A 13,846-nucleotide genomic window follows, 5' to 3' on the forward strand; every position below is an offset into this window, starting at 1 on the left:
GATTTTAAAATTTGGAATGGCTTATTATGTGAAATTGTAAGTTGAACGATTAAATATAAATAAATTAGAAGCACTTATTATAAAATATATATAACTTGCACAACATCAATTATAATGCAAAAGAGTTTATGTTGCAATTTTCCCCTTAATAAATGTTTTTTTTTCTTTTCTCGTCACATATCAAATTTTTACAATAAACTATTATAATATATTAGTTTTCTTACTCATTTGATGCATGAGCTAACTAAATTTATATTGAAAAAATATAATATAATTCTATATTAATTAAATAAAACATGTGTAGTATTATAAAAAATAATACTTTTATTTTTATTTAAGTGATATTAATGTTATAACATTATCATGATATTTTTAGTTTTTATAAAAAAATATTATATGTTTAATATTATCAATAGATTATATATTATACTAATGTATGACACTTGTTAACGTTTTATATAGTAACATATATTTAATAACAATTCTAAAGATATGTAAACTTATTTTAAATTTTATTTTGTATTGTTCAGTAAGCTTTTTTTTTAATTGATTTATATGATCACTTTCAACTATATATTTCTATTTTTTGTGAAGTTTAGTTAGAGAATTAGATAATATGAAAATTACAATCCAAATTTATTTAATAAGAAAATCAATAACATGTATAAAAAAATATTAATTAAATTTAAACAAATGATAATATTTTTTTTTAGTTTGGAATATTGTTTTTTAGTCTGCTACCCTAGCACGTCTCTGTCTGCCTCTCTGGCAAGCCTAGGTTTTTTTATGTTTTCTGGTTTCGACTGCCGACATCTCCTTAGCCTTGAATAGTGTTATTTTTCACATCTTACGACCATGGAATCAGAATTTGCTGGTCTATCCCTTGATGATGATGATGAAGAAATCCTGCAAGCACAAGGAGATACAAAATCGGTAAGCGAAGAAGAAGCTCTGAGTCTGGTTGGATGTTTTCTTACAGCCAGTATCATCCATTATCCAGCAATGAAAAATACCATGGCTAACTTATGGCATCCGGTCAAGGGTGTCCAAATTAGAGATCTGGGAAAAAAAAGTACATATTTAAATTCTTTCATATTGTAGATATGGAAAGAGTTATAAAAGGGTCCCCTTGGACATTTAATAACCATCTGATGGTTTTGCATAAGTTGCAATGGGGGGAGGACCCACTAAGAATTCCATTAATATCATCTCATTTTTGGGTACAAGTCCATGATGTACCCTCGGCTTTTATTCTGAAAATTTGGCCATTAAATTAGGGAATTTTATTGGAATTTTCCAAGAGTATGATGGCTCTAGTTTGGGGAAAGAAATTATGAATTTTATGCGAATAAGAGTACAAATAGATATTTGTCGTCCTCTTAAAAGGAAGAAACAAGTTATGTTCAAGAACAAATGCTCTTACGTTAGATTTAAGTATGAAAGATTAACTCTCTTTTGCTTCTATTGCGACTGTCTAGGCCATAATGACTCCTTTTGTGAAGCAAAGATGGAGGCTGGGGTTGAAGTGGATGAGATGGGATGGGATTTGTCCTTGCGTGTACAGTCAAGAAGAGCCCAATGAATGAGCAGCATCTGGTTAAGGGAGGAAAGAGGATCTGCAGACAGAACTAATAGAGGGGACGAATTTAGGGGTAGTAGTGAATGGAGGAAGGAAATAAAATTTGAAAGCACTCATGATCCTATTTTAGGATTTAACCTGGAAGGGAACAGGTTCTCCCCATGTTTAGGAAAGGCTAGAAATTTAATTGACAATAATCAGGTGGCGATGGAGCATGATATGGAAAATGAGGTGGTTATAGTAGAGGAAGGGAAAAAGAGAGCAAGAGGGGATATTGAAGGAAGTGATGAGACGGGAGGGAGAAATAGGAGAAGGGCTGAAATCAATCTTATGTTATCGGCGGTTGCCAAGAGGCAAGTTGACCGATCGCAATGAAAATTTTAAGCTGGAACATCCGAGGTTTGGGGAATCCTCGGACAGTTCGACGACTTCGGCATTCGCTGAAGAAACACTATCCCCAAGTGGTCTTCTTAATGGAGAAAAAAATAAACAAAAAACGGATGGAAAAAATACGAAAAAGCTATAGGTTTCAATTTGGGATTGATGTTGATTCGATTGGATCTAGAGGTGGACTAAGTCTAGCATGGAGAGGGAATGTTAGTATAATGCTTCAAATTTTTTCAAATTGTCATATTGATGTGATAATCGGGGAAGGGGAGGCGATAAAAAATGGAGATTTACATGTTTCTATGGTTCTCCCTATTCACATGACAGGGATGAAGCATGGAATCTGTTGAGACAATTACGAAATCATGGAGAATATCCATGGCTGGTTTGCGGAGACTTTAACAAAATCTTATATGGCTTTGAGAAAAAAGGTGGATTACCTAGAGAGGAAAGAAGAATGGAAGCTTTTCGGCAGGTGTTAGAAGATTGCATTCTGATGGATTTGGGCTATTCAGGCAAATGGTTCACATGGGAGAGAGGGAACTTAATAGAAACAAACATACAGGAAAGATTAGACAAAGGAGTAGCAACGGAACAATGGAGCGCTTGATTCCCAAATTCTCTGATTTGACACCTCCCACATTCATTCTCAAACCATTGTTCAATCCTTATGGATACGGTTTACAGGGATAGAAGGACGACAAAAAAGAAATTTAAGTTTGAAGCGTGGTGGGTATTAGAAGAGACATTCTTTAGCGAAACTAAACAAATTTAGGAAAATTCCACAAGAGATTTTATGCAAAAGTTGGAAAACTTAAAAAGAGGTTTAGAGAGGTGGGGAACCAAGATCCAACAGAATAGAAAGATGAAAACAGAGGTGTTAACTTCAAAACTGGCAACACTACTAGAATTTGACAGAAGTGATGAGAATCTGGCGAAAATTATTGATAAAAAAATCCATCTGAACTTTGAGATCGAAAAAGATGAAAGCTATTGGGAGCAGAGGGACCGAATTAATTGGTTGAAACTTGGAGACAGAAATACAGCTTTTTTTCACAAACAAGTGTCACAAAGAAGAAAACAAAATCAAATCCATAGGTTGCAGTTTGAAGATGGAAGGGAGATAGAGGAGTGTAAGGAGATGGAGGAAATCGCTAGATTGTATTTTCTGAAACTATTTTCAACAGGAGGGCAAAATAACTTTGAGAGAATTCTGTCAAGAATTGAAAGGTGTGTTTCCGAGGAAGACAATAATAAACTAAAGGCAATGTACACGAAGGAGGAGATACTGAAAGCTCTTTCAGAAATGAAACATACAAAAGCTCCAAGAGAGGATGGTTTTCCAACCTTGTTTTATCAGAAATGTTGGCCAATTATTGGAGAAGATGTCTCTAAATATTGCCTCCAGAGATTAAATGAAGGTATGGAGTTACGCTCAATTAATAAAACAAACATTGTGCTTATCCCAAAAATCTCGAATCCCTCGAGTATTACTCAATTTAGACCAATTAGCTTATGTAATGTGATCTACAAACTGATAGCTAAAGTCATTGCTAAAAGACTCCGGAGAGTAATTCATAAATGTATTGATTTAGCACAAAATGCTTTTGTTCCATAAAGACTGATTTCTGATAATGTGTTGCTTGCTTACGAAATTCTACACATTTTAAAACTCAAGAGGATGGGGAAAAAAGGATTCATGGCTGCCAAATTGGACATGAGTAAGGCATATGATAAGGTTGAATGGGGCTTTGTGGAAGGGTAATGAAAAAAATGGGATTTGATCCAGGATGGGTTGATTCAGTATTAAAGTGTGTCTCTTCCAGCTAGAGGCCTAAAACAAGGGGATCCTTTAAGTACGTTTTATTTCTATTTTGTGGAGAAGGCCTATCGAGCCTAATGAGGCTTGCAAGAGAGGATAACATTCTTAAAGGAGTAAAAGCAAGCCGAAGAGGGCCAACTATCTCTCATTTACTATTTAGAGATGATTGTATTTTATTTGTAGAAGCTACAGAAAGGGGGGCACAATCTTTAAAACAGATACTGCAAGAATATGAGTCGAGCTCAGGGTAAAGTGTGAATTATGAAAAATCAGCGGTCTTTTTCAATACAAATACAAAAGAGGGTGAAAGGGGTAAAGTTTCAGAGATCCTCGGAGTGAGAAGAGCAAATGATATAAAGAGATATCTAGGGCTTCCTAATATGGTGGGGAAAAGAAGGAAATCATCTTTTCAAAGTTTGAAAGACAGACTCAAACAGAGAATTGACAACTAGAGTATTAGGTTCCTATCCCAAAGAAGAAAGGAAGTGTTTATTAAAGCGGTACTACAAGCTATCCCAACTTATTCGATGACTTGTTTTCTACTCCCTAAAACCCTCTGTATAGAATTGGAAAAAATAGTGGCTAATTTCTGGTGGCGGAAGAGATGGAATAAAAAAAGTATTCATTGGTGCTCCTGGAAAAATCTATGTTTATTAAAAGAAGATGGTGGCCTTGGTTTTCGAGATTTTGCGAAGTTTAATATAGCGTTATTAGCGAAACAAGGTTGGCGTCTTGTTAATTACTCGTGTTTTAAAAGAAAAATATTATCCCAACTTAGATTTCTACAAAGCTCAGTTGGGAAATTTACCTTCACTTACCTAGAATAGCGTATGGACTGCGAAAGGACTGCTTGAAAAAGGACTCTGCTGGAGGGTGGGGAGAGGTGATAAAATTTCCATTCGTGATGATCTGTGGATATCAGGGAGCGAAGCAGATAGAATACCGGATCAAGAAGTTAATGGAAATATTGAATTAGTTTTGGATTTAATTGAGTCTAATAATAGGAGGTGGAAAACAGCGACAGTAAAAAATACCTTCCAACCGGATGTAGCAAAGAAAATATTGAAAATCCCACTGGCGGAGACGGAACATAAAGATTTTCAAGTTTGGAGAGGGGAGCTGACAGGGGATTTTTCCTTTAGGAGCGCCTATAAACTATTACATGAGTCTACCTTGGATCCTAACAATTTAATTTTACATATCGAAACTAAAGATTTCTACAGCAAACTATGGAAATTGCAGATCCTGTCAAAGATCAAAATGACAATATGGAGGATTTCATGGAATTTTATTCCATCCTTTATCAACCTCAAAATAAAACGGGTCGTGGTGAATACTCAATGTCCCAGATGCGATCGTGAAGAAGAGAATAGCTGCCACATTTTTCAACAATGCCCTACATCGATTGAGGTTTGGAATCATTTAAACCTTACATGGATACTAAATCAGAATAGTGAGAATATGTGGAGATGGCTAACCTAGGTCTTTGCTCAAGGAACCGATGAATGGCGGCGATTTTTCTGTTGTGGTTTCTGGTTTATCTGGTTCAGCGGAAACCAACTCGTGTATGAAAGGAAACATATGTCAGGAACTGAAATCGCAAGAAAAATCAGAAACTATATTATAGAAATTGAAGCAAAAAAAGAAGGAAAACCTACTCTCCATTATTCTGACAATATTCAATAGGTATTCAAAAGGGGAAGGGCAACGGTTCATTTCGACGCAGCATTTGACGGAAGCAAAACGGTTCATTTCGACGCAGCCTTTGACAGTCAGACGTTCAGATCAACATCGGGGCTAATAGTATGGAACGGGGAAGGGGAAATCCTTGCAACACAGGCAGTTCAACACTCCAACATTGAAAATCCATTCACAGCAGAGGCATATGCAGGTTTACAGGCAATAAAACTAGGTATTAGTTTGGGAATCAACAAAATCGACATTATAGGAAACTCGAAAACTGTTATCAAGAAGTGTCAAAGCTCCATTATTGACAGATCGGTTATCGGAGCAATTATCAGATATATTCAAGAAAGGAAATATAGTTTCCAAGAGTTAAGTTTACTTTTATTCAAAAAAAAAAAACATCTACACCCATACTATTGCTACGGAGGCTCTTAAGAGAAGAGAAAGCTTTTACCTGGAAAGGGGGTACCAGAAATGGTCCGTCACGCGCTGGAGAATCTTTGGCCGAAACCTCAGGATTGAAGAAATCAAGATTTTTTCTCATCTGCAATAAAAGGTAGCAAAGGAAAGAAAGCATTGGAAATCTGCTATCATAAATGCTGCACGGTCAATTTGAAAGGAAATGAATTAGTGGGATCCAACCATTGGATTTGACTGGTATAGGATAGGATAGAATTTATTTTAGTTTAGTTAATTTCAGAAGAGGAGAATTAGTTAGGCCCAATTGTTTTTTCAGTTTTCAAATTGTACTTCATTGTGAGCATAGGCCCAAAATTCTTTGTTTCCCTAATTAATATGAATAAAACCAGTCGAATTACTCAAAACAAAATTTAAACAAATGAAATAGATATATGCATAAATAAATGGCCAAAAGCTGTAAAAAGTTCTCAATTTTTTTTCAAAAAGAAAGTAATTAAACCATTTTTTCACTCAATTGGGTACTTTAACTTTCATAATGTATAAAAAAAACCCTCAAGCTTTTTCAAAAAAAAACCATTAAGCCTCTTTTCTTTTCTTTTTTTTTTCACTCAATTGAGTACTTTAACTTTCATAATGTATAAAAAATCCCTCAAACTTTTTCAAAAAAAAAAATTAAGCATCATTTTTTTTTTGCACTCAATTGAGTACTTTAACTTTCATAATGATAAAAAACCCTCAAACTTTAAAAAAAAATAATTAAGCCCCTGCTTTTTTTTGCACTCAATTGGGTACTTTAGATTTCATAATGTATAAAAAAAAACCTCAAACTTTTTCAAAAAAAGCAATTAAGCCTCTGCCTTTTTTTGTACTCAATTGGCTATTTGAACTGCCAAAATGCGTAAAAAAAGTCATTTGACCATTAACTTTAACAGTTGACTGTTAAAGTTAACCGTCCCTAATTTTTTCAATTAAAGGCACCACGTGTCACAAGCACTACGTGACATGTGGCAAAAAATGATAAAAAATAAAAATCAATAAAAGTTATAAAAATTATAAAAATTATTAAATTTTAATAAAAAAATAAAACATACTTAAAATTTATAAAAAAAAGAAAAAAATTATAAAAATCGTAAAAATATAAAATATATAGTAATATAGAAAAAATATAAAATTTTATAAAATCGTAAGAAAATTATAAAAAAGTGTAAAGAAATATAAAATTCATAAAAAAAATATAAAAATTACCATACCAAAAGAAGCATTTTATATTTTTTATATAGCTTTTATTGATTTTTAATTTTTATTATTTTTCGTTACATGTCACGTTGTATTGCGACATATAATGGCTTTAACTAAAAAAACTGGGGGCCGTTAACTTTAACAGTAATGGTTAAAGTTAATGATTAAATGACTTTTTTTATGCATTTTATAATTTTTTTATGATTTTTATAATATTCTACAATTTCTTTTTTTATATATTTTTATGATTTTTATACTTTTTCTAATTTTAATAAATTTTAAATATTTTTTATTAAAATTTAATAATTTTTTATAAATTTTATTGATTTTTATTTTTTATAATTTTTTGTCACATGTCATGCCGTGGTTAAGACACGAGGTAACTTTAATTGAAAAAGATTAGAGAAAGTTAAAGTTAATTGTCAAGTGTTAAAGTTAACGATCAAAGGGTCTTTTTGATGCATTTTTTAAAGTTCATGTACCCAATTGAGTGCAAAAGAAAAGCAGAGACTTAATTTTTTTTTTAAAATATTTGAGGGTTTTTTTATGCATTTTAAAAATTGAAATACCCAATTGAGTGCAAAAAAAAAAAGAAAGAAAGAAAGTAGGAGCTTAAAATTTTTTTTGAAAAAGTTTGAGAACATTTTACATCTTTAAACCTAAATAAATTATCATATAGGTTTACATCTCAATTAAAATTTTCATAGTATATTGGAACAATATTGGTAATAAATTTGCATACCATAAAGTTTGGATTGAATGTGGTTGAAAATTTGATAAATGATAAAAGTAGTACGTTTTAATCCCGTTTTTAATGCATTTTTGGATGTATTATTTGATGTAAAATGGTAAATTTTATGCTCATAATCTTTTAAATTCATGTTTCTATACTTAGAAGAGCATTTGGAAGCAAAAAGAGTAAAAAATGAGCGAAAACCAAATATTTGAAGCAAGGTACAGGGGCCACATGGGCTGGGCACACGGCCGTGTAAGCCACATGGGCTGCCACACGACCATGTGCTAGATCGTGTCAAAATCATGATTTGCACTTCTAACACGCGAAAAAAATATAATTTTTAGGTTTTTTTTTTTTGGTATTATAAGACCTATATATGGCAAAGATAAAAAGAAAGGATGGAGCTGTCATAAAATTCTCAAGAAAACAACTCGAAAAATACCATTGAAGCCGACTCTGAAGCAGATTTCCATCAATATTGAAGATCTCCTTTTGATTTCTTTGAAGTTTATTATGAATTTCTTTGTTTATTATAGTTGTACTGTCTTTGAGATGTTTTTATTTGCTATCATGAACTAATTTTCCAAATACTTAAGGAGATGAACCGTAGGATGGATTCAGTTATTTGATTTCTATTTTTACGCAATAAATATTTGGATCCTGTTCTCAATTATGTGTACTTAATTCTTGGTTTAATATTTCTAGACTATAAATCCATGTTTGATGTGCTTAAATCAAAGGAGGGATAAACCCTATTTAAGAGTAGATCTAGCATACTTAGTGGAGTTCCATGCAATCTTAGAAATAAGACGACATATATCTATAGGATTAGAGTCAAACCTAATAAAGGGATCCATAGATCGAGTTAATGTGATAATAGGTTTTTAATTAGAAAGAATTTTCAATTAATCAACCTAGAGTCAGTTGCTCTTAGTCTTTAAGAGAGATATTAGAATAATTTAGGAATTTCCACGGATTAAGATACTAAGTGAAAAATTACGTAATTTAGATTGATAATTACAGATATAGCCTAGGTGAATTCTTTTCTAGGTATTGTTTCACTTCTTGGTTGTTAATTGTTTATTTTCCTCATTTGTTCTTTATTGTGTTCTTTAGTTAATTAATTTAGTTAATTTTAGTCTTAATCAATCACTCCAATTCATCGGTTAAATAATAGAAAAACATCAATTACTAGTACTTTTAATCCTTATGGGAACGATATCTTTACTCACCGTAGCTATACTATTAATTAATAGTTGATTAACGATTGCATCAAAAATATATATGCTAAAAATATAATTTCATAAGAGATATTAAGAGTAAAAATATTAATATAAGTTGGCTATTAAAATATTTAAATAATTATAGTGATAAAATTTAAAAACAAACATTAAATTTACCAAAGTAAGTTCTAAAATGGGGGGGGGGGGTGAAGAATACTTTATAAATAGAAACATTTTATTTAAATCTTCATCGATCTCGTGTTCAACGCTTTATAAAGTTTTGCTAAAAAAATGGTAAAAAACCCCCCATTATTTATTAAAAAAGGATTTTAAAAGTAAAATAAGAAAAAAAAAGTGTTTTAGGAAAAAAAGTATTTTAGTATGATAAACTTAATACATTAATTAATTTATTTAAGTCTCAAAATTATTATTTTAAAATGTCAAATATATTCAAATTTTTTTAATCGAATTGAGTTTTACTCACCCTTAATCATAAAAATCAAATTTTTTGTACTATAAATTGGTGTCACATGTAAACTCAAACTAACTCAATAAGGGAGATTAATAAAAATCTACATTACAACAAAGTAATGAATATTAATATAATAGTGTTTTTCAAATGCTTAATGTAGTTAGTGTCATGAGTAAACTTGACACTAATTTACTTTAAAAAATTACTTCAAATATATATATAGTTTCAAATTTATATGCTCTAACATGTAATTAATTATATTATAATAAGATTTTAATTTGACATTTTTACTTTTTTTTAAAATTTAACACGAATAATTCCACTCGATTCGATTCGACTCGAATTGAATTTTATTTCACTCGTATTGTAACACCTTGCTACCTGACCCAATCGCCAGGTTCGAGCAACAGGATATCACGTTCGTTGCTGGAGCAACTGACATCGTTCGTTGCATAATAAATTCAATACACTTAGACCAATAATCACGTCATGATTAATATACCAATATATCAAGTATTAACCTATTTATTCATTGCATTTCATGCATTCTCTATTCCAACTATATATATACCGATTTACATCCAAAGAATTATAACCTCATCTAAATACTCGAATAGCAATATCAACACCAGACATATACATAGTACAAACCATTATCAACTATCATATATGCCTATTTATATAACATCTTGAAGTATGAAATAATTCTCCAACTAAGCTTAATATAACATAAAATCTTATAGGTACATGCCAACCAAAATAACAAAAGTTTCACCAACTCGATGAGTGCGGGATTTTCTACTGAATGTGAATAACAATGAGTGCACATGATTGAACCTAATCTGTTCGTTAGCAATTTAATATGTTAAATTATATTATAAGAATATAATCCTTTCATATTGCATTTGTAGTCATACCAACTGGTTGTCACATATTCATGTTCAAATTCTTGACATGTAAACTCTAAAATTCAATTAAACATTGAATAATCGCTTACATTCACATAAATCATGCTTCAATGGGCACCAAGATACACCATTTAAATCTAATAACCCAAGAAATTCTATCAAGCATTACAAGCTTCTCAACCCGTAACAATAAACCATATTCGAACGACATAAAAATACACATTCTAACCGTTAAGACAACAAATCAGATAGCAGCCAAGCATATAATTCGATTAATAATTTAACGCATTAATTTGGTAGTTTCCTAGCTACGCACTTCTGAGCAACAACTTAATATTTATTCTTAGACAATAGAAGATTTAATATTTATCTTCAGACAATAATTAAACATGCAATCTCGAACAACGTTTTAATAAATATATTTGGATTCGGACCACCCCATTATGCACAAAATGAACTGCCCTGTTTATACATATTGAACAACATTATTATGTTAAAAATAAGACAACATTAACACCATATATAACATCAAATTGGACAGCATTATTGCCTCTTTAAGACAACCACAATTTAAAACCTTTGAAACACATTTATAGCACAATTGAGCAGCCCTATTCAGTCACCATTAAGGCAATTATAAACAAGCATTTGAACACATTCAAGCATAACTTAGTAACCATATCCGAACATTAAGAAGCAAAATCTGCAAACATATTTGGACATCCTTATAACATGCGAAACAACCATTAGAACAACATTGCAACATACCAAAAGCAGCCGCCTTTGGACAACATTAAACATACAAAACAATAACATTTGGACAACATTATAACATGTAAAAGCAACCACATTTGGACACCATTATAACATGCAAAACAACCACATTTGGACAACATTATAACATGTAAAAACAGCCACATTTGGATATCATTGTAATATGCAAAACAATCACATTTGGACAACATTATAACATGTAAAAACAACCACATTTGGACACCGTTGTAACATGCATACCGCCATTATAACATGTAAAAACAGCCACATTTGTATCAATAATGTCGGACTTTTAAGATCAACAAACCATTTAATATGTCCTTGTTCGGACATCTCAAAACAACATCTAAAAGGGAGTAATAATCGGCCAAAAACATAGTTATTATGTCCTATTTTGGGACATCATAATCAATCAACATAATTAAGACACGTAGCTTGGAATTAAATGCTAAAAGTATAGCATTCGGACAACAAATATCATCATTTAAACAATAAACTTTAAATCAGATTTTTCTTTGTTCTCTCAAATCGAAAACACAAGGCAGAAAAATGTAGAAATTTAAGCAATTAAAATTTCAAAATGGCCAAGAAAAGCTCACCAGAAATTTTCAGAACTGCTCCTAGCTTCTATCGTTCTCCTGCTTCTTCGTGCTACAACCCCCTCCTACTCCTTTAGCTATCAAAATTAACTTTATATTACAATAGAGAAACATTTATAGCAAAGTTAACAACAAGGTTTATGCTAATCATTTAATATTTCCATGTATTTACATTCCATGCATTTACATTTTTTTTTGGTCAAGCTTCGCCACCGTTTTTACCCATCAATTCATTTTCTTTTCCTATCCAAAAACAACACAAGAACAAATTAATCAAGAAGGAAGTTAAGAGGATTACCGAGTGACTTGAGAGATTGATTCTAACTAGCTCAAACTAAGATTTTACCCTTTATGCATGCGGCACCAAACATTCTTCCAATCGGTTTCCAGCAGAACAATTAAGGAAGAAAAATTAAAAATCCCTTCTCCCTTTTTTTTTCCAAACGGTGGAGATAAAGAAACGAAAGTGGAAGATGACACCATCTTTTTTGTTTTATTCATTTTTTATTATAATTATATAAATTTTTAACTTTATTTCCACCTAATTCCATGTTTCTGCCATACACCAACATAAATAAATGGTAATTTCCCATTTTGGGCCTTGGTTAAATGTTATTTAAATCTATTATCAAATAAAATCAATATGATTTAGTCCTTATACCTTAATTAATCACTAAATCGATAAAATAACTTATCCAAAATCTAATTCACTAATATAATAACTTCGTAAATATTTAATAAAAATATTCACGGGCTCAGTTTATGGAAACGAGGTCTCAATATGTCATTTTCCAAAACTATTTACTTTAAGATCGTTACACTTGTATCTTAATTAACTATCAATTAAACAAAATCACTAGACCAAATTTTAATATATTTCTATACTAGCCTCATAAATATCAAATATTAATATTTGTGAACACAGTTTAAGGAAATGACATTTCAGAATCATAATTTTCAACACCACTGGAAAATCGGGTCATTACAACTCTCTCCCCTTAAGAAATTTTGTCTTTGAAATTTATCTGAGAAAAGGTTTGAGTACTAAGATTTCATTTTCGAATCAAATTAATTCATTTGCTCCCTCTTTAATGGTCCATAGTCTCATTTAACTGGATCGCATGGTCTTTCTCATGCTATCAATAATCATATTTTGCAATTTATATTCAAATAATCAAATCATGATATCAATCCAATTCATATTTCCTTTAACCTATTCCCATATTATAACTTTATTAACTTGGTTCGGACTCAAGCCAAATATATAGATTAACCAACTTGTATCCCAATCTAGCATCGTAACGCATCATCGGATAAACCGAAATAACTATACTGCAAACATAGTACATCATCGGATATACCAAAGTAAGTATACTGGCACACACAGTGCATCATTGGATAAACCGAAGCAACTATATTGGCACACACAGTGTATCATCGGATATACCGAATTAACCATACTGGCATACACAATACATCATCGGATAAACCGAAACAACTATACAGGCATACACAGTGCATCATCAAATATACCGAAGTAACTATACTGGCACACACTATGCATCATCAGATAAATTGGAACAACTATATTGACACACACAGTGCTTTATCAAAAACTGAAGAAACTATACTAGCACATACAGTGCATCATCGGATAAATTGAGGCAACTATACTGTCACACACAATACATTATCAGATATATCGAAGTAACTATACTAGAACACAAAATGCATCAACAAATAGACTGAAGCAACTATACTACCACACCAATATTTTATACCAGCATGAATGAATCCCTCTCCTTTTGTTGATTATGAAAATCTTAAATTAATGGTAAACCAATATTTTAAAATTTTTCTATGAGGAGATTGATATCAGGATAGTAAGAATATAAACCAATAAAACTAAATACATTTTAATAAGTTTGTGCTTTTGTATGTTGCTTTTCATATTATGACATATATTAAAAGAAATTATAAGTTGATTTTTTTCTCAAGGTC

General features: G+C 31.3%; 1 long non-coding RNA gene across 13 annotated transcripts; it reads right to left on the minus strand.

Annotated features, from left to right (window-relative positions):
• Window positions 1-612: 612 nt before the first annotated feature.
• On the minus strand, window positions 613-12,302 carry LOC107915067 (uncharacterized). 13 transcript variants are annotated; one of them, XR_001689170.2, is made up of 7 exons: window positions 12,144-12,302; window positions 11,846-11,922; window positions 5,929-6,018; window positions 5,267-5,638; window positions 4,823-5,184; window positions 4,607-4,697; window positions 613-906 (listed from the first exon to the last, which is right to left on the minus strand). It is a non-coding gene; the product is annotated as an uncharacterized lncRNA (long non-coding RNA). The 13 variants fall into 13 exon arrangements; XR_005919343.1 differs by adding an exon at window positions 12,033-12,088 and having other exon boundaries at window positions 5,267-6,018; window positions 12,192-12,206; XR_005919342.1 differs by having other exon boundaries at window positions 5,267-6,018.
• Between the last annotated feature and the right edge of the window lie 1,544 nt (window positions 12,303-13,846).

The sequence above is a fragment of the Gossypium hirsutum genome, chromosome D10, assembly GCF_007990345.1.
Source record: "Gossypium hirsutum isolate 1008001.06 chromosome D10, Gossypium_hirsutum_v2.1, whole genome shotgun sequence".
NCBI lineage: Eukaryota > Viridiplantae > Streptophyta > Magnoliopsida > Malvales > Malvaceae > Gossypium > Gossypium hirsutum.